Raw genomic sequence first — 22,043 nt, forward strand, 5'->3', positions numbered from 1 at the left:
GAGGCTCAAAGATCACACACACACACACACACACACACACCTACGAAGTGCAATGCAAATTGACACACCTATGAAGTGCAATGCAAATTGAGGGTTTTTTTTAAGTTGAATGGAGGGGCTTAGGATGCCTTTCCCAGACTGCTCCAAAATCACCCTACAGTGCACTAGAGCATATTCACTAAGAGCATGGGCTTTGACATCAAATATCTAGATGTGAATCCTGGCTTTCTACCTGAGTGATCTGGACAAGCTACTTCAAATTCTTCATCTCAGCTTGTTCATCTATACCATGACTTGATCTGTTGTGAGGATTGAATGAGGTAAAGCATGTAAATCACTTACACAGCAAGTGTTCATGGTGAGCACTTGGCAAATAGCCATTATTATTACTCCATGTGTGTGAAGTGTGTTCTAACCCCTCCCCCATAAAGGCTGTACATTCATTCCTTTATTTTTCAAATATGTGTGCTTATAACATCATGCTTGAGGCTTCTCTTGTGTAAGGGGGCACAAAAGAAGCCAGAGGAGTATTAGGGATAACTTAAGGAGGTCATCTATGGTGACCACATTATCTGAACCAAGAATCAGAATGCATGCTCTGCCAAAAGTGTGGTTGTACATCAGGGGATCATGGGTCAGGGTATTTGCAACTGGGCTGCTGCAGAAAATCTGGGACTTGCAGGGGCAGATGAACTGGGAGAAAAGAGCAAAAAGAAGGGGCTTGAGGCAGGGAGAAGGAAAAGGATGTAGGCGGAATTCATCTCTCCAGTCACTGGAGGCTGCTCTGACTTTTCTCTTAAGTAGCTTTATGCAGCCAACATGCTTTGCTAGCCAAGGAATCCCACAGTGAACACCTAAGAGCCAAAATACGAGGGTGATAGGATCAAAGGTGGAAACTTTGGAAACAGAGCACTTCACCCCTGGCTGGAGAAGGACAAATCAGGAAGAAAGGATTTCCTTTGAGGGCAAAGCTTGTGGAAGTCTGGTGGGGCAGAAGGTGGGCTAAGCCACAAGGCACCATAACTCTACAGCTCAGATTTCCTCCTAATTAGAGAACATAATGGGACTGTAAATATTTCTGACTGAGAGGTGTCAAATTCACACTGAGGTGCAAATGACTAACATCAGGTTTTTTCCTGACAGCAAACTTTTCTGAGACAGAGGAAGGAAGTAAATCTATTTCCTCCTAAAAACTTGTTTCTAATTATAAACCTTTCCATTATGGGAAAAAGAAATGCAAAAGACTATAAAAGAAAATGTATTGCTTGTATTCCCACAACCCAAGGATAACTTTTGCTGATTTGGTAGATTTATTTTCCATTTTAAGATTTGCCACTATAGGTATAGAATAAATTTATAAGACTAAACAGTTAGAAACAATATTAATTTTTAAACTCTAGTATATTAAATATTCATTGTTTTGAATTTGGCAAATGCATAAAGGCACAATAAGGAAATTAAAAATCATTCCAAACCCCCAACACTCAGAGACAGACAGATCTGCTCTTTTGCTGTTTTGCCTCCCATTTTCCCCATGTGAATAGATACACGTTTTTATGAAAATTAGAATCATATTGTACATGCTATTTTGTAATCTGCTCTTTTCACTTAGGAGTATTTCATGACTCTTTCCCTATTTATTAAAATTTTTTTAAATGGGTATACATTATTTCACTGCGTGGAATGTATCATCATGTAACCAATTAGAAGGGGACATTTAGAAAATATGCAGGAAAAGAAGTTTTCTAGTACCTTAAGCATTTTGAAAACAACCATTTAAATTCATGCAATTATAAAGTTCTCGTATGTTTACAAAAAATTCAATAAGGTAGGTCAAACAGGAGACAGTAAAATAAAAACAAAACAAAGCAAAATAAAAATAGAAAATAAAGCAACACGAAAACAACACAATCACAAATTTTTACATAAAGTGTATAGTTTTCTATTAACTCAAATTAGTCTCTGCCCAGTGAACCCAAACTAATGAGAAGATTTTATATTAGTATTTATCTTACAAACACTCAAATGCAATGCAATACTCCAAGCCACATTGATTTATTTCTTCTCCCCACACCTCCTGGATTTCCTGTTTTACTAGGAATGCAACTCCCTTTTCTCCAATCCTGGCCGAATCCTGAAATCTGAAGTGATGTGAAAGATGAGTGGATGTTAGGTAGAAGAATGTTGGCAGCAGCGGGGTGACAGAGGCAGAGGGTCTGGGCAGAAGAAAAACATCTATAGAGGATTGGAGACAAGAGATAACAGGTACCTTCAGAACACTGCTCAGTCTTAAGGCAGAGTGGATCATCTTAAGGCAGTTTTAAGGCAGGAAGAAGACTGTGAAGGGAAAGGCAGAGGAGAACACTCGGTGAGTGAGTGGGTGCCCTGTATGCCAAGTACTTCGCTTGTGTTTTTGATCCCTCCTTGGAGTCTAAGTTCTACCTCTGCGCTTCTGTGCTTTCCCAGATCCCTCACTCAGAATGAATATCTGGTATTTTCAAGCCTCTCTAAGACATTTCCACAATCTGCCCTAAAGTAGAGGTTACGTTTGCGTGCATCTCATTCAGCATGTGAGGACGGAAGGGCAAGGGGCTTCCTCTAACCCCTTCCTTTCCCCCTCCCCTGCCACCTCCTGTCGTTCTCCCTTCTCACCCACGCATCTGCAATAGTTTTAGGAAAAGGTTGCCGTGCCCCCGTTCAAGCTCACTGCAATCTGATAGCAGAGGGATATGCCAAGTATTTTTCTTCACAAACAATTGCTCTTCATCTGTTTTATTTACTGTAATCACAGCTGTTATCAGCTCTTCCCCCAAGACATTCACATGCCACCACCACAAAACCCCAAATGTAAGTGCACACTAACAAATCCTGAGAACATGAGAAGTAAATGGCACCAAAGGGGAGATGATCTGAGGAAAGGCACTCTGAAAACAGCCTGGATTCAGGCTTCATTTCAATAAAGCACCACACTTAAAAGATTAATAACAGCCCACTTCCTTTCCTCAAGGAGCTAGCAATTGTCTTTGTACAAGAATCCCTCACTGGAAAAAGCTTCCAACTGCCGAGTATTTTCCCCATTCCATAAGATACAGTCCGGAGCAAGTTGCTATACTTTTTGTATATTATCTCCTTTAACAACCTAGGGAAGTCCTTCCTGGTCTGATTTCTGCCTTACATCCCTAACCTCTCACTAGCCCTACTGAGCATTCAATTTTCCGGCCAATCCCAAATCTGTTCTTGATTTTGAATGCTAAGTTGATCTAAATCTACCTAATCATTTCTTGTTTTTATACATAATCTAAAATAGAGTAAAATTCAGTGGCATTAATTACATTTGCCATACTGAGCAGCCAACACCAGTATCTATTTCCAGAAGTTTCTCATTACCTCAAACAGAAACTCTGTAACCATTAAGTGATAACTTTCCATTTCCCTTTCCCCCAGCATCTTGCAACCTCTATTCTACTTTGTTTCTATGAATTTGTCTATTTTAGGTACTTATATAATGGAATCATACAATATTTGTCCATTTGTGTCTGGCTTAGCATAATGTTTTCAAGGCTCATTTATGTTGTAACGTGTCAGAACTCCATTCCATTTTATGACTGAATAATAGCCCATTGTATGAATGCACTACATCTTATTTAGCCAGTCACCTGTTGATGGACATTAGTGTTGCTTCTGCCTTTTGGCTAACGTGGATATTGCTGCCATGCACATTGATGTACATGTTTCAGTTCTTTTGAGTATATACCTAGCAGTGGAATTGCTGGATCATATATTTCTATATCTAGTTTTTTGATGAACTGCCAAAGTGTTTTCCACAGCAGCTGTACGATTTTACATCCCCACCTGCAAAGCACAAATGTTCCAATTTCTCCACATCCTCACCAGCATTTGCTGTTGTCTGTTTTGTTTTTTTTTGATAATAGCCCCCTAATGGGTGTTGAGTAGTATCTTACTCTAACTGTGATTTGCCTGTCCCTAATGACTAGTGATTTGAGCATCTCATGCCTTAGGAGTCAAACATTTTCTTACTTGGTTTTCCAGACAACCATGGGTGTTACTATATGGAGGATATTGAGGCACTTTACACATTGTGACTTGATCAAAGTTTCCCCAAAGAGTTAGAGCTGGGATGGGAACTCAGGACTTTTGGGTCTAGTGCCCTTTCTTATTTTGTAAGTTGTTAAGCACCTTACAATATGAGGATATCTTAATGTTATTTTTACATGATAAGGTATAAGTCAAGGTTTTGGGCAAGGCTTTCTGTTTCAAGCATGAATATTTAGGGCTGAAGAAAAGCAGTAACCTTTTACCTATTATGAGTGGCCAGTTTTCCCAACCCTCCACTGAAGGGCATCAAGAACATAGGGGACTCACCACTGAGAAGCTGGGCCATTTATTGACCAGGAAGGTTCAGGAAAAATCTGTGCTTCTCACTCAGAAGTCATAGTTCCAGAGGGAAACGAGAAGGCAGAAGCTGGCCAAAGGAAAACATTCTTCCGTAATTTTGGACCCGGATTCAGTTTGCTTTTTCCTGGGCTTAGCTTCACATTCCTAGAGAGCAAAGTTCCTATTTAAACTTGGAAGGAAATGCAATTCACTTAGGCAAAATCTTTAATTCTTGTTTTTTTCAAAGGCCCAGTACATGCCGCCTGGTGGCAAGAATCTGGAAGCACGAGGTTGCATTCTTCCCTTTAACTTGACATTTGCTCAAAGTCCCTTGATTGCTGTCTTCCTGCAAGTGAAGTTATGCTAAAGTGGCAGGAGTCAGTGTTTATTTCCTGGCGACTACTTCGTGACATTGGATTTGGGGAAAGGAAGGAGTCATGTGTCTATGGAACTGTGGTTTCCCCTTGTCTTTTCAGTGGAACCGAGATCAAGGTCCCAGTTGTTTTGAACTTCTGGATCTGGCTCAGAGGGGGCCAAAGCCTACCACTGCTGCTGGGGAAGGCTGGGGGCGTGTTGGGACAGACACAGGATGCGAGCTAGGAGGTGACCACGGAGGGCTCATCAGGGGTCAGAGCACCTATAACTGGTCCTGACATCATGAACGTAGATCACTTTCAGAGCCCAGAGCTTTAGTGCGGCCCCAGCCATCACTGAAGTTTAAAACCCAGGGCAGGGCAGGCGTCCAGGCTGCGGCGACTGGGACCAGAACAGCTCCTGCAGCTACAGGACACACATGCCACTATCTTGCCTGCTTCCCCTGGCTTTGGGGAAGCTGGGAGATGCTGCCGCTTCAGAAGTTGGCATCCTAGAGTCCAAATGTACCAGAGGCAGTACAAATTCTCAGGACACTGTGTTGTCCACCTGGCAATCAGGTGAAATCATGCAACATTGGGTTGGATCTGCTTGGTCTTCTTCCAGGCAGTGTTTGTACAGTTCTCGGCTGATGGCTTTCTACCTATGAAACAGTTCGAAGCTGTAGAAAGATTTCTGGTGGTGAAGACGGGCCAGAGAGATTCCACTTGCCTCTTCCTTCACAAGCTTCTGTCTCAGCTTCCTTCGTTTTCTGTCCAACTCACCCAAGTGCTGGCTCAATCAGCTCCCAGCTGTCAGGGGAACATTCCAGCTTCTTATTTCCACGGAGGCTGCTGGAATTGAGCTGGATGCTGGGGAATGAGAACCTGATTTCCATATCCTGTCTCCGCAGCCTGCAATCCTGAAGGGCTGAGGGCTGAACATCCATGTGCTACCTAAAGGGCTTACGCTTGGCTGAGCCACGCCCGACCAGCACCTGATCCCTGTTGATTAACTCAAGGATTTGGAAATTAGTTACCTCAGCTACATTCCTTGACAGCTGCGTCTCAGTGAGGGTTCCACTGGGTAACTGGGAGATGGCGCGCTCTGGTCCATCCTGAGACCAAGAATCACAACAAAGCCCAGGTCATCACAAAACTGTAACTGAAACAATTCATGCATCCAAAATATAAACAGTATGTTTATGCTTTTAAATGACAGACTGAAAACTTTTTCAGAAGTTTGGGTCTTGCTAAGTGAGTTGCCTCTGTATATGGCGAGAATGTTGTCTTATTTTCTATAGTTAGTGGGTTAAAAATGAGTTCAGGGTTCCTCCTAGCCAAGCCCTCACTGGCAGCTCCCCTTCTTGGGTTCCTGCACTGTTTCTGACCCAGCAGGTATTACAAGTCAGGGGGAGCCTCTGGCAACCCCCTCTCCCACTTATGGAGAAGAACCTGCACATGTGGGGGCCTTTGTGGTAGGCTGGAAATGGTCCCCCCAAAGATATTCATATCCTAATCCACGGACCTGTGAATATAACCTTATCTGGATCTTAGCAGATATGATTAAATTAAGGATGATCCTGGATTATTTGTATGGGCCCTAAATGCCATCACGTGTATCTTCACAAGAGGGGACAGAGGCATGTGACACACAGAGGAGGAGAAGGCAGTGTGACCATGGGGACAGAGATCGGATGATGTGGCCACAAGTCAAAGAATGCTGGGGGCCACTGGCGGCAGGGACAGGCAAAGAACAGGTGTCCCCTAGAGTCCCTGGAAGGAGAACAGCCCTGTCAACACCTTGATTTGGGTGTACTGATACTAATTTTAGATTTGTGGCCTTCAGAACTGTGAAAGAATCAGTGTTGTTTTAAGCTACTCAATTTGTGGTAGTTTGTTACAACGGCCTAGGAAAATAATACAACCCTGAAGCTTAAGTTTTAGTAGCTTCACACCAAATCCAACTGTTTTTATGTTTTAGGGCTTTGGACTGAAGATGGGTGGAGTGACAGACCCAGGAGCACGGGCGAGCCCATCTTCAGAAGGGCATCTGGGGGAAGGGCAAAGGCCAGGGACTGCGGTCTCGTTGAGTGTGGCTGGTTTCCCCTGTGGTCATTTTTGTCCCTGCGCTGTTCACATTCATGCTTAGCAAGAATAAGGAAGGGCTAGTGTGTTTGTTTTGGTAGAAACTTTAAAGAAGGAGCTAGAAGAGAAGAGTGAGTTCTTTTACACAGTAAATCTTGGGAGAAATAGGGAATGGGGTCCTATGCAATCAAATCAAGCTGCCATTTTGAAGAGGAATTGGAAAAAATAAAGATTTAAGTCCTTGGGGCCCAGCACAAGAAAATGGGGAATCTGGAGGTGCTTACCCAGAGGTGGGCGCCATGAGCTCTGCCTCAGCAACACAGCACAACATACAGATGTAGTTTCTATTAGTGAAGATGGAAGAGGAGAGCTATTGGCCTGTAGCAGATTGCATATTTTTCCTGACTATTTTCTCTCTCCTTCCCTGTAAGAGGAGTATACATCTCTGCCTGTTGTCAAGAGATTTATGGTGCCTGTCCTGGGAGGAGTACACTTCTCCGCCTCACCCCTGTTAGGCTTCGCCCTATGATTTGACTTGGCCAATATGATTGGAAAGGGCTGTGTACTCAGTCCCAGGAGAAGCTTTAGGACCCACCAGAGTGTTTCTCCAACTCTTCTGCTTCTCTCCTTCAGCCAAGGGCTAAGTATGTCCCAGATGAGGACTATTCCTCTGACCTAGGCTCTAGAATATAAGGATGGACCCCCAGCTGACTTCCTTTGACAGGTAGTGAGAACAATCTCCGTGGTTCCCAGACTTCGAGTTTCCAGTCTTGGTCGTTGCCGCATAGCTCTATGATTAAGAGGAAGTGAGAAGGAACATGTCACTCATCACATCTCAGTTAACCTTATATATATATATATAACCTTATATATATAGGAATTAGTGTTGTGAATGATTTTCAGAAAATGAAGCACATGCAGGGACAGAGACAGTCAGCCATTTTCATCAGGGAGTTTCCTTGAAGAGTGAACTTATGAAGGTGTTAGCTGAGTGGAAAAGTGGGGGAAATTCCCAGGAGGGGGGGATACATGCCAGCAAAAGCAGAGAGATGCACAGCAGGATGGTCTCTACAAAAGCGTAGATGGAATTGTTTGGTTGTGTGGTGGTGTGAATTTCTTGCAAAGGGGTTTGGATTTCATCCCCGGATCTCTGGGGAGCTAAGGAAAGATTTTAAACAAGAGCAGTAGTTTCACATTTAGATTTTAGAATGGATGGAATGGATGACTTCTTATGCAACAGGATGTGCTCAGAACATTTATTGACTGGCAGAGAGGAAACAGTGAGATCTGCCACCTGCTAAGTGCCCCTAGCTGCAAGGTGTGCCAAGGTGTTCTAGGCTGACCACATCATTAAAGGCAGCAGTAGTGCATTTCAGTTTCAATATAATAGTATTTGAATATGTTTTGCCCTTTAAAAAGGGAACAACATGAGATCATCTGAATGTACTTTAAGTGAATGTCTTGTGATTCCCCACTTGGCAGGTGGGTTACCACTCAGTTCAGTGCCAGCAGCTACCATGGTGATCTTTATATATTTTCGATTTTTACTCTCAGTCAATTATTGCTTAATATATTCCAATCATGCACCATAGGTTGAAGAAAGGAAAGGTAAGAAACACTGAGTTGAAAACATAACAAGTTAGGAGTAGAAACTGGAAGTATTTCTGCAAATTCCCTTAAGGAGATCTTTATCATTGGTTTGAGTTATCTTCCGTGGATCAAATGTTTTAGTGACACACTAAATGTCTCTGGCTTAAAATATAGGTTAAAAAGAGAAAATATAGTGGTGTGCATATCCTATTTTTCCTCATTAAATGGGAGCAAATATTATCTATACCAAAAATCATTATTTGTAGAGAAATTCTTGCAAATATGACCTTCTCTCATCTTGTCAACTAGATATGGGCCATGCAAATACTAACCCCCTTCATATTGTAATGCAGAATGAATGAATTCAGAGGGTTAGGTAGTAAAGGCAGTCTCACCCCCCTCCCCAGCCCGCTAAAGCATATATAATATGAATTTTAAACCAGCCCCCCCCTGTGGGTATGGGTGTCACTTTCCAGGCTTTGCTGCCATGCAGCCCAGCTCAGTCTTTGAGTGAGGTTTTGTTAGTGGTGTTCTCCTAGTATTGTACTAGGATGTGGGTCTCAGTGAACATCACCGGGCCAGGAGCTTCGCTCCGCGGCGGGAGTAGAACCTGTGGTTATTCCCTCCTTAACCCGTGCTGTGCAGACCTGGCCTGAGGTTCTTCCACCTGTGGCTGTGGTTGAGTCTCTGGGCCTGGTGATGCTGAGAAAAGGTGTGGCGGGAGAAGGTAGGCGTCCTTCAGCTCTGCTTGGAGGCAGATAATACAGTGGTGTCTGTGCTCACCTTTAATGGGAACACAAAAGCTGTGGGCAGCATCATCCTGCTCCTTTCCTGAGCTGCCAAGTTGAGCCTTTGTAAGTAAGAGATGTGTGCATGTGTGTGTGTGTGTGTGAGGAGGCAGGGTAGTGGTAGGGCGTGGGAGACGGGCAACAGTTTATAAAGAAAATGAAAAGAATTAAAAGGACAGGAGAGACGCAGAAGGAAGTCAGAAAACAGTAAATCCTATCTAAGTGAACAAATGATAATTTACTTTAAGAAAGGGCAGCAGGCGGCTTCTGATATTGAACATTGTCTGACAATGAAAGGCGTAACCTTTCTGGAGAGCCTGGGTTTCACACAGGGAAGAGGGCGACGACGTACTGTTCTTTGCAGTGCCGGATAGGATGTGGCTTTTACTGAAATCAGAAAGGTCAAAGGAAAACAGGTGTTGGGAGCGGGCAGGGCTCTAGGGAGGTCGTTCCTGGTTCCCTGAAGCAGGGGCCTGCCTAGTGGCTGCGGACTGCTTGCAGCCACCGTGCTCGGGAGCAGGCTGCTCAGCACTGCGGCCAGTGCCCCACCCCACCCAGCCTCTGCCTGACGGAGGGCCAGCCAGCACACAGTTAGTCAGAAATATGCAGCACAAAAATCTATGGGGTTTCTGTGTGAAGGAGTTTGGGTAAATTACAAGTGTTGAGCTTAGACAATGAATTCCACTTGACCAAGAATCCACAGAGATATTTGTCTGTACAGAACCAGTCCATTAGACTAGGGCTCTGTGCCCTGGCCTCAGCAGTGGGCGAGGGGCATCATCTCCCAGTTAGTGTGCCGAGGGGACTTACTTCCTGGCTCTCTTTTGTAAGCAGTGAAATTCACCACTTGGAGTTCCTTTCTTTTTTTTTTTTTTTTATATTTTAAAATATAAAATATAACCATTTTATTTTATTTTATTTTATTTTTTGTGAGGGCATTCATCTCTCATATTTATTGATCAAATGGTTGTTAACAACAATAAAATTCTGTATAGGGGAGTCAATGCTCAATGCACAATCATTAATCCACCCTAAGGCTAATTTTCGTCAGTCTCCAATCTTCTGAGGCATAACAAACAAGTTCTTACATGGTGAACAGTACAAGGGCAGTCATCACAGAAACTTTCGGTTTTGCTCATGCATTATGAACTATAAACAGTCAGTTCAAATATGAATACTCATTTGATTTTTATACTTGATTTATATGTGGATACCACATTTCTCTCTTTATTATTATTATTTTTAATAAAATGCTGAAGTGGTAGGTAGATACAAGATAAAGGTAGAAAACACAGTTTAGTGTTGCAAGAGAGCAAATGTAGATGATCAGGTGTGTGCCTGTAGACTATGTGTTAATCCAAGCTAGACAAGGGCAATAAAACATCCACGTATGCAGAAGATTTCTCTCAGAATGGGGGGGGGTGAGGTTCTAAGCCTCACCTCTGTTGATCCCCAATTTCTCACCTGATGACCCCCCTGCGACTGTGCCTGTCTTAGGTTGTTCCTCCCTTGAGGAATCTTACCCGTCTCTGGCTAACCAGTCATCTTCCAGGGCCATACAGGAAAATGTAAAGTTGGTAAGTGAGAGAGAAGCCTTATTGTTTGAAATGGTTAGCTTTTTATTTCTTTGCATATTTATGCCCTGTAGCTTCTATGCCCAGCATTTGTCTTGAGGTATCATTACCACTTGGAAGAATTATGATACTTGGTAAATTTGATATGAGGCACGAATTCTATTTAAGGTTTGTAATTAGGAAGGAAGAATAAAAGCTATAGAAGTAGCAGGCAGAAGAAAACATGGGAAGATTGATTATTTCTTTAACATATCTTCTTGTAGAGTAACTTCAGAATGTATAGGTTTTAAGCTACTAGTTAAATTGCGCACACACATTAACATAATAGGAGTATAGTTACATAACCAAAGCATATCTGTAATTACCAGCCATCTCCAGTGAAACCAAGAAAACCAGTTAGGCACCTTAGGCATTTGTGAAAACTTATCTATGATATGGTGGATATTGTCCAACTGAACTTGAACAGTCTGAGAGAAATCAGACAAATTAAAACAACCCATTCCTGGGGAATGTTCACATCCCTTATGTTCTTTTAACAGTAAATAGTCTGTAGTTGTAAGATTTTGGAGTGCTACAATTTGCACTTCTCCTGATTCTTGATTGAGTTCCAACAGTATAGATCCAGTCAAATTTGTTGTTTTACTGTGTGCACAGGCCAGCTTAGATATCTCCTTCCTCATTCCCATGGCAAGTCCAGGAACTGGTGGGATGAGTGCATCTACAGCTGTAGCAGTGCGTGGATCTTTGTTGGGGTTTTTTGATGATCATCTTCTGGCATGAGTCTTCCAGAGAGTGCAGATGTTGGAAGTTCTTTTTCATATTGTATCTTAGTTCATTTTCGGGGTAGCCCAATTAGGCTTTGATCCTCTGTATAAACACAAACAGACCCTTTGCCTACACTTTTATATGCCCTTTATACTCTTGTGTAGAACTCATTGGAGGTTACCACACAGGAACTGCCCTTTTCTTTTTTTTTTTTTTGGTATCACTAATCTACAATTACATGACAAATATTATGTTTACTAGGCTCTCCCCTATACCAGGTCCCCCCTATAAACCCCTTTTCAGTCACTGTCCATCAGCATAGCAAAATGTTGTAGAATCCCTACTTGCCTTCTCTGTGTTGTACAGCCCTCCCTTTTCTCCTACCCCCCCATGCATGCTAATCTTAATACCCCCCTACTTCTCCTCCTCCCTTATCCCTCCCTACCCACCCATCCTCCCCAGTCCCTTTCCCTTTGGTACCTGTTAGTCCATTCTTGAGTTCTGTGATTCTGCTGCTGTTTTGTTCCTTCAGTTTTTCCTTTGTTCTTATATTGCACAGATAAGTGAAATCATTTGGTATTTCTCTTTCTCCGCCTGGCTTGTTTCACTGAGCATAATACCATCCAGCTCCATCCATGTTGCTGCAAATGGTTGGATTTGCCCTTTTCTTATGGCTGAGTAGTATTCCATTGTGTATATGTATCACATCTTCTTTATCCATTCATCTATCGATGGACATTTAGGTTGCTTCCAATTCTTGGCTATTGTAAATAGTGCTGCGATAAACATAGGGGTGCACTGATCTTTCTCATACTTGATTGCTGCATTCTTAGAGTAAATTCCTAGGAGTGCAATTCCTGGGTCAAATGGTAGGTCTGTTTTGAGCATTTTGATGTACCTCCATACTGCTTTCCACAATGGTTGAACTAACTTACATTCCCACCAGCAGTGTAGGAGGGTTCCCCTTTCTCCACAGCCTCGCCAACATTTGTTGTTGTTTGTCTTTTGGATGGCAGCCATCCTTACTGGTGTGAGGTGATACCTCATTGTAGTTTTAATTTGCATTTCTCTGATAATTAGCGATGTGGAGCATCTTTTCATGTGTCTATTGGCCATCTGTATTTCTTTTTTGGAGAACTGTCTGTTCAGTTCCTCTGCCCATTTTTTAATTGGGTTATTTGTTTTTTGTTTGTTGAGGTGTGTGAGCTCTTTATATATTCTGGACGTCAAGCCTTTATCGGATGTGTCATTTTCAAATATATTCTCCCATACTGTAGGGTTCCTTTTTGTTCTATTGATGGTGTCTTTTGCTGTACAGAAGCTTTTCAGCTTAATATAGTCCCACTTATTCATTTTTGCTGTTGTTTTCCTTGCCTGGGGAGATATGTTCAAGAAGAGGTCACTCATGTTTATGTCTAAGAGGTTTTTGCCTATGTTTTCTTCCACGAGTTTAGTGGTTTCATGACTTACATTCAGGTCTTTGATCCATTTTGAGTTTACTTTTGTATATGGGGTTAGACAATGGTCCAGTTTCATTCTTCTACATGTAGCTGTCCAGTTTTGCCAGCACCATCTGTTGAAGAGACTGTCATTTCGCCATTGTATGTCCATGGCTCCTTTATCAAATATTAATTGACCATATATGTCTGGGTTAATATCTGGATTGTCTAGTCTGTTCCATTGGTCTGTGGCTCTGCTCTTGTGCCAGTACCAAATTGTCTTGATTACTATGGCTTTATAGTAGAGCTTGAAGTTGGGGAGTGAGATCCCCCCTACTTTATTCTTCTTTCTCAGGATTGCTTTGGCTATTCGGGGTCTTTGGTGTTTCCATATGAATTTTTGAATTATTTGTTCCAGTTCATTGAAGAATGTTGCTGGTAGTTTCATAGGGATTGCATCAAATCTGTATATTGCTTTGGGCAGGATGGCCATTTTGACGATATTAATTCTTCCTAGCCACGAGCATGGGATGAGTTTCCATCAGTTAGTGTCCCCTTTAATTCCTCTTAAGAGTGACTTGTAGTTTTCAGAGTATAAGTCTTTCACTTCCTTGGTTAGGTTTATTCCTAGGTATTTTATTTTTTCTGATGCAATTGTGAATGGAGTTGTTTTCCTGATTTCTCTTTCTGTTGGTTCATTGTTAGTGTATAGGAAAGCCACAGATTTCTGTGTGTTGATTTTGTATCCTGCAACTTTGCTGTATTCCGATATCAGTTCTAGTAGTTTTGGGGTGGAGTCTTTAGGGTTTTTTTATGTACAGTATCATGTCATCTGCAAATAGTGACAGTTTAACTTCTTCTTTACCAATCTGGATTCCTTGTATTTCTTTGTTTTGTCTGATTGCCGTGGCTAGGACCTCCAGTACTATGTTAAATAACAGTGGGGAGAGTGGGCATCCCTGTCTAGTTCCCGATCTCAGAGGAAATGCTTTCAGCTCTCGCTGTTCAATATAATGTTGGCTGTGGGTTTATCATAGATGGCCTTTATTATGTTGAGGTACTTGCCCTCTATTCCCATTTTGCTCAGAGTTTTTATCATGAATGGATGTTGAACTTTGTCAAATGCTTTTTCAGCATCTATGGAGATGACCATGTGGTTTTTGTCTTTCTTTTTGTTGATGTGGTGGATGATGTTGATGGACTTTCGAATGTTGTACCATCCTTGCATCCCTGGGATGAATCCCACTTGGTCATGGTGTATGATCCTTTTGATGTATTTTTGAATTCGGTTTGCTAATATTTTGTTGAGTATTTTTGCATCTACGTTCATCAGGGATATTGGTCTGTAGTTTTCTTTTTTGGTGGGGTCTTTGCCTGGTTTTGGTATTAGGGTGATGTTAGCTTCATAGAATGAGTTTGGGAGTATCCCCTCCTCCTCTATTTTTTGGAAAACTTTTAGGAGAATGGGTATTTTGTCTTCCCTGTATGTCTGATAAAATTCCGAGGTAAATCCATCTGGCCCGGGGGTTTTGTTCTTTGGTAGTTTTTTGATTACCGCTTCAATTTTGTTGCTGATAATTGGTCTTTTTAGATTTTCTGTTTCTTTCTGGGTCAGTCTTGGAAGGTTGTATTTTTCTAGGAAGTTGTCCATTTCTCCTAGGTTTCCCAGCTTGTTAGCATATAGGTTTTCATAGTACTCTCTAATAATTCTTTGTATTTCTGTGGGGTCTGTCGTGATTTTTCCTTTCTTGTTTCTGATACTGTTGATTTGTGTTGACTCTCTTTTCCTCTTAATAAGTCTGGCTAGAGGTTTATCTATTTTGTTTATTTTCTCGAAGAACCAGCTCTTGGTTTCATTGATTTTTGCTATTATTTTATTCTTCTCAATTTTATTTATTTCTTCTCTGATCTTTATTATGTCCCTCCTTCTGCTGACCTTAGGCCTCATTTGTTCTTCTTTTTCCAATTTCAATAATTGTGACATTAGACCATTCATTTGGGATTGTTCTTCCTTTTTTAAATATGCTTGGATTGCTATATACTTTCCTCTTAAGACTGCTTTTGCTGTGTCCCACAGAAGTTGGGGCTTAGTGTTGTTGTTGTCGTTTGTTTCCATATATTGCTGGATCTCCATTTTGATTTGGTCATTGATCCATTGATTATTTAGGCGTGTGTTGTTAAGCCTCCATGTGTTTGTGAGCCTCTTTGCTTTCTTTGTACAGTTTATTTCTAGTTTTATGCCTTTGTGGTCTGAAAAGTTGGTTGGTAGGATTTCAATCTTTTGGAATTTTCTGAGGCTCTTTTTGTGGCCTAGTATGTGATCTATTCTGGAGAATGTTCCATGTGCACTTGAGAAGAATGTATATCCTGTTGCTTTTGGATGTAGAGTTCTATAGATGTCTATTAGGTCCATCTGCTTTACTGTGTTGTTCAGTGCTTCCGTGTCCTTACTTATTTTCTGCCCGGTGGATCTATCCTTTGGGGTGAGTGGTGTGTTGAAGTCTCCTAGAATGAATGCAATTCAGTCTATTTCCCCCTTTAGTTCTGTTAGTATTTGTTTCACATATGCTGGTGCTCCTGTGTTGGGTGCATATATATTTAGAATGGTTATATCCTCTTGTTGGACTGAGCCCTTTATCATTATGTAGTGTCCCTCTTTATCTCTTGTTATTTCTTTGTTTTGAAGTCTATTTTGTCTGATATTAGTACTGCAACCCCTGCTTTCTTCTCACTGTTGTTTGCTTGAAATATGTTTTTCCATCCCTTGACTTTTAGTCTGTGCATGTCTTTGGGTTTGAGGTGAGTTTCTTCTAAGCAGCATATAGATGGGTCTTGCTTTTTTATCCATTCTATTACTCTGTGTCTTTTGATTGGTGCATTCAGCCCATTAACATTTAGGGTGACTATTGAAAGATATATACTTATTGCCATTGCAGGCTTTAAATTCGTGGTTACCAAAGGTTCAAGGTTAGCCTCTTTAGTATCTTACTGTCTAACTTAGCTCGCTTATTGAGCTATTATATACACTGTCTGGAGATTCTTTTCTTCTCTCCCTTCTTATTCCTCCTCCTCGATTCTTCATATGTTGGGTGTTTTGTGCTTGCTCTTTCTAGGAGTGCTCCCTTCTAGAGCAGTCCCTGTAAGATGTCCTGTAGAGGTGGTTTGTGGAAAGCAAATTCTCTCAGCTTTTGTTTGTCTGGGAATTGTTTAATCCCACCGTCATATTTGAATGGTAGTCGTGCTGGATACAGTATCCTTGGTTCAAGGCCCTTCTCTTTCATTGTATTAAATGTATCATGCCATTCTCTTCTGGCCTGTAGGGTTTCTGTCGAGAAGTCTGATGTTAGGCTGATGGGTTTTCCTTTTTAGGTGACCTTTTTCTTCTCTAGCTGCCTTTAAAACTCTTTCTTTGTCCTTAATCTTTGCCATTTTAATTATTATGTGTCTTGGTGTTGTCCTCCTTGGATCCTTTCTGTTGGGGGTTCTGTGTATTTCCGTGGTCTGTTCGATTATTTCCTCCCCCCAGTTTGGGGAAGTTTTCAGCAATTATTTCTTCCAAGATACTTTCCATCCCTTTTCCTCTCTCTTCATCTTCTTTAACCCCTATAATACGGATATTGTTCCTTTTTGATTGGTCACACAGTTCTCTTAATATTGTTTCATTCCTGGAGTTCCTTTTATCTCTCTCTATGTCAGCTTCTATGCGTTCCTGCTCTCTGGTTTCAATTCCATCAATGGCCTCTTGCATCCTATCCATTCTGCTTATAAACCCTTCCAGAGTTTGTTTCATTTCTGCGATCTCCTTTCCGGCATCTGTGATCTCTCTCCGGACTTCATCCCATTTCTCTTGCATATTTCTTTGCATCTCTGTCAGCATGTTTATGATTCTTATTTTGAATTCTTTTTTGGGAAGACTGGTTAGGTCTGTCTCCTTCTCTGGTGTTGTCTCTGTGATCTTTGTCTGCCTGTAGCTTTGCCTTTTCATGGTGATAGGAATAGTTTGCAGAGCTGGGACGAGTGATGGCTGGAAGAACTTCCCTTTTTGTTGGTTTGTGGCCCTCCTCTCCTGGGAGAACAGCGACCTCTAGAGGCTTGTGCTGGCAGCTGCGCGCAGACAGGGTTTCTGCTTCCTGCCCGGCTGCTATGGAGTTTATCTCGGCTGTTGCTGTGGGCGTGGCCTGGCTCAGGCCTCTGCTCCAAAGTGGTGGAGTCGCGTTGGAGGGGGAGCGGCCTGGAGGCTATTTATCTCCGTAAGGGGCCTCCCTGCTCCCTGCAGCCCAGGGGTTAGGGTGCCCAGAGATCCCCGGATTCCCTACCTCTGGATTAAGTGTCCTGCCCTGCCCCTTTAAGACTTCCAAAAAGCACCCGCTGAAACAAAACAACGACCACAAGAAGGAAAAAAAAAAAAATTTTTAAATTAAAAAAAAAAAAAGGTGGCCACTCGTTTTTCTTTATTCTCTGGCTCCAGCCTCAAGCATCTCCTCACTGGTCTTGCTGCCGTGTTTCCCTAGTATTGGGGTCTCTATCCCTTTAAGACTTCCAAAAAGCGCTCGCCAAAACGAAACAGCAAAAAAAAACAAAAACAAAAAAAGTGGTCGCCCGCTTTTCTTATGTCCTCTGGCGCCCGGCCTCTGGTGCCCGCTCACTGTTCTTGCTGCCCTGTTTCCCTAGCATCCAGGGCCCCCTGGGCACGTACTGTGTCTGCGCTCTGGCCCGGATGGCTGGGGCTGGGTGTTCGGCAGTCCTGGGCTCCGTCTCCCTCCCGTTCTGCCTATTCTTCTCCCGCCGGGAGCTGGGGGGAGGGGCGCTCGGCTCCCGCCGGGCCGGGGCTTGTATCTTACCCCCTTTGCGAGGCGCTGGGTTCTCTCAGGTGCGGATGTGGTCTGGATATTGTCCTGTGTCCTCTGGTCTTTATTCTAGGAAGGGTTGTTTTTGTTATATTTTCATAGATATATGTGGTTTTGGGAGGAGATTTCCGCTGCTCTACTCACGCCGCCATCTTCCGCCGCTTCTGGAGTTCCTTTCTTGACAAGAAAGCTCGAGAATGGGAAAGCAGCAATCCAATTCCTTGCTGTTTCTTAAAAACAAGGCAGGTCTTTTAAGGGTATTAAGGTTGCCTCTTTAGGGTTGAACTATGTTCCCCCAAATCAAATATTGAAGTCCCAGTACTCAGAATGTGACCTTATTTGGACATGGGGTCACTGCAGATGTAATTACTTTAGATGCAGTCATACATACCAAGGTGGTTTCTTAATAAAAGGTGTCTTTAATATAAAATAAATTTGGACACGGACATGCTGCAGGGAGAATGCTACATGAAAGTGAAGGTGGTCATCCACAAGCAAGGAAAGAGACCTCCAACACATACTTCCTTAGTCCTCGGAGGAGCAACACCAGCTGACTCCTTGATTTCGGACTTCCGGGCTCCACGACTGTGAGCCGTGCTTCTGTTTAAGCCACCCAGCTTGTGGGATTTTGTAACACTAGCCCCAGCAAAGGAATACGCCAGCCACTCCGGTAACCTATCAGGGATAACATACATGAACGTTGCACAAGTAATTAAATTTCCAGAATCCAAAAAAGCCTTTACTCTCTTGGTGAGGGGCAGGTTGCCTTCAGAGTGTTTCTTGACTTTTGCCAGCAGTTTAAATTATATTCATAAAGCAACTATCTTTCCATTTTTCCCTTACAACTGATATTCTTCCTGATCTTTTTCTCCAACTTTTGCTAGAAGATTTTCCTTCTCATCCTTTCTGTGGTTCCTCTAGGGTTTCAATAATCAGTATGCTTCATCTCAGAAATGAACTCTATTCTACTGAGAGTAACTGTTGGAAGCAAAATGTACCTATACTATTTCCTGGATTAGTGAGAAATAGAACCAAGGTCAGTTAGTGATACCTGTCATGGGCAGGAATAGTTGTTCATAACAAATTTGCTCCTCCACATTTAGCCAAATGTTTGTATGATGCCACTAATATTATTTGACTAGACTGTGTATCTACAGTCTTTGAGTGACCAGAATTGGAAATTAAAATAGGAATTAGAAATTAAAAAATCTTCAGCTGATTTTTTAAATTTAAAAATAAACACCAGTAGTTCCTTTAAAAAAACATTTAATACTATCACAGTGGAAATATCATTTTCCTGGAGGTGGCACATGTGGGGTGCCCTGCACTTAAATCCAAACTCTAACTAATTAAAAGTTTAATTAACTTGATGCAGTTAGAATTCGTTGGAAAGAGGCTGGTTGTCTTGTGTCTTATGGCAAACGAAATGTATATTCATTAGTTAGCCTTACAGCATATTATTAACTGGAACTGATTAATTGTGTTACTAGTGTTGTTACATATTTTTACTATTACTAGAAATAAAAATGCAACATATAAAAAATTATTACATAAAATTAAATAAATTTTTATTTTTTGCATGGGAGTTCACAGAATAGACGTCAAACTCAAAAGAAGTGGTTAGATGTGGATGGAGGCCTATATATCAATTTTAACAAAGGAAAAGGGCTTTGGGTTTTGGGGTGTGATAAATCCAGGGGAAGTAGATAGGAAAGATGTGAGGGAAACTAATGGAAGATAAAGATAATTTTAGTAAGGTTTGTTCATGCAGAATCATCTCCATCTCTAGTGACAAGAGCTGCTCTCCTCTTCCTGGTATGGGAGAAAGAGACACGGTCACAGGGAAATGTATCCCCTGCTTTAAGGCAGAGGAAGGGAGGGCAGAGAACTCTTCCCACATCTGTTGATTCTCAGTTGCATTTAGCTCAAAATAATCCTTATGCCAAAGTGGCATATTTTGGGGTGGCATATCCAATCCCCTTCAAAGTCTTTAAATAAAGCTCTTTGTTATTACTTAATGAACATTTGTCCTTACTTGGTCCCACAGACACATTGAGGAGAACTTTTCTTAAGCTGTCCCACATTTACTGCACCAAAGTCTCTCCTAGGTCTATTTGTGAATAGCATCATTATCCACCCTGCCTTAGCTAGGATTTAGACTGAATAACAGAAAACACTAAACAACAGTGGGTTGAAATAGATGTTAGCCTCTCACACAAAAGAAGTTCAGAGCTTAGCCCATCAAGGCTGGTATGGTAGCTCCTTGGCAATCACATATCCAGGCTACTTCCATCTTTCTGCCTCAGTATTATAGAACATAGTATCTGATTTCAGAGTTAACTCATGGTCCAGTGCAGCTGCCAGAGATCCTGCCATTGTGTGGGATTCTAGGCAGCAGGAAGGAGGAAATGAGGAAGGTCAGTTAAGGCTATATGGAAGGCTGAAATATGTGAACATTAATGATGAAATGTTGCCACCCTGGATAAAATTGAAGTTATGTTGCCATACATGAAAGGGAGAATGGACAATATGTAGCCAATCAGCAACCACCACTCCTCTATAGCCAGGATTGCCAGAGTCAGAAACCTGGAGTTATCTTTAGTTCCTATTTCTTATTCTTTACATACAACCCATCTTCAGCTTCTATAGACAAATCTTTTTTCATTTTCACTTCCTTTAGTTCATAATTTCCTCACTTTAAGCTGCTGCTGCTGCTATTGATAATAACAATAACTAATATTTATTGAAGTCTTACCATGTATCACTATGCAAGGTGCTTTTTTATGTGCATTTTCTCATTTTATCCTCACAACTCAATTTGGTGGATACTATTATATCAGTAGGCCTGATTATAAAGCAGAGGCTTATGAAATTAGGAAAATGAAAGAGCAGTGAACACACTCTTTTGTAACTGCCTATTTTTCTCTCTGTTTTTCCCAGTCATCTCGAAGCTCCTTGAGGGAATGGCCCATGTCACGGCTGTCTTCACATCACTGGGGCCCAACAGAGTGCCTGGCTCTTAGTAAAGGTGTGCTGAATTATTTAATGCATATCTAGAATAAAGTAGATTCTAAATAAATATCTGTTTCTCTGTGATAAAATGATGCTTACATCAACATTCCTGAAATGTAAAAAAATTGTAGCAGAGAATGGGCACAATGCCATGTCTTTATCATACAACAAATACAACCCTTAGGTCTCTGGTGCACTTGAGTGGGAAGAGATGGCCTTATCTGCCATTCAAAGCATATGGATTTTGAAATTGGATGAAATGGTGTTTTAATTCTATCTCTGACACTTATAACCTTGGGAAAATTGTTTAACCTCTTTTAATTCTGGGATCCTGATCAGTAAAAATAGAGTTAAAAATGGCTACCTTTCAGGTTGTTGTTAAGAAGTAAGATAAAATATAGCATGATAGGTCTGGTTTAGTATTTGCACATGGAAGAAAACCAGAAAATGAAACTGTGTTTAATTCTGCCTCCCCACATCTCTTTCTTTCTATCTCTGCTAGATTCCTCTTTCTTGCCTTTTTTCCATTCCAGAGAGATGTCATGTCAACGGATTAAAGAACTCTGGATATAAAGATGGACTTCAAAATATGTTATTTTTATTATTTCTTTCTTTTTTTTAAAATTGAAGTACATACCACAAAATGCACAAATCTTAGTGTACAGCTTAATGAATTTTGACACATCTGTACACTCATGTAATAAAGATGGAAGTTTTGATCTCAGCCCTGCCCCTGGCTATGTTTATTTATTTTTTTATTGTGTAAGCTGTTTTCATTTTATTCCTCGAGTTACATTACTTTGTTTCACTCCCAGCCCCTACTATGGTGCTCTGCACAGTCTGTTCAGCAACATTTATTCATTCCGGAAGTACCAGTTGGGCCCGGTGGTGTCTAGTTCAAAAACTGCTGCTGGAAGGAGGATTTCCATGATGGGAGGGAGCACGGGTCCCCGGGTGGGGGAGGCTGCAGCTGCTGACCTGGTCGAGCTGGACGGCTCGGAGCCATCTGCTCTGCTAGCACTTGATTGGTTGGGCATAGAAAGGAATGAAAACCAATCAAAAGAGATGACCTTTTGTGGAATTAAGCAATTTGCGAGCAGCTGCAGAGATCCTGGGACCCCCCCCCCCCCCCCCCCCCCCCCCGCCCAGTAAGAGCAAGCAGATTTGCCTGGCTTTTATGTTGGACTCGTATCAA

At 41.8% G+C, this 22,043-nt stretch overlaps 1 long non-coding RNA gene across 1 annotated transcript in view; it reads left to right on the forward strand.

The window, feature by feature from the left end:
• The window catches only part of LOC118916894 (uncharacterized), a 36,672-nt gene extending 15,143 nt beyond the window's left edge, over positions 1-21,529 (forward strand). Inside the window, exons 3-4 of the long non-coding RNA XR_005026581.2 lie at positions 20,777-20,864; positions 21,351-21,529. This is a non-coding gene — a long non-coding RNA (uncharacterized LOC118916894). The remainder of the gene's footprint in view (positions 1-20,776; positions 20,865-21,350) is intronic.
• Positions 21,530-22,043: the final 514 nt, after the last annotated feature.

This window comes from Manis pentadactyla, chromosome 7 (genome assembly GCF_030020395.1).
Source record: "Manis pentadactyla isolate mManPen7 chromosome 7, mManPen7.hap1, whole genome shotgun sequence".
Lineage (NCBI taxonomy): Eukaryota > Metazoa > Chordata > Mammalia > Pholidota > Manidae > Manis > Manis pentadactyla.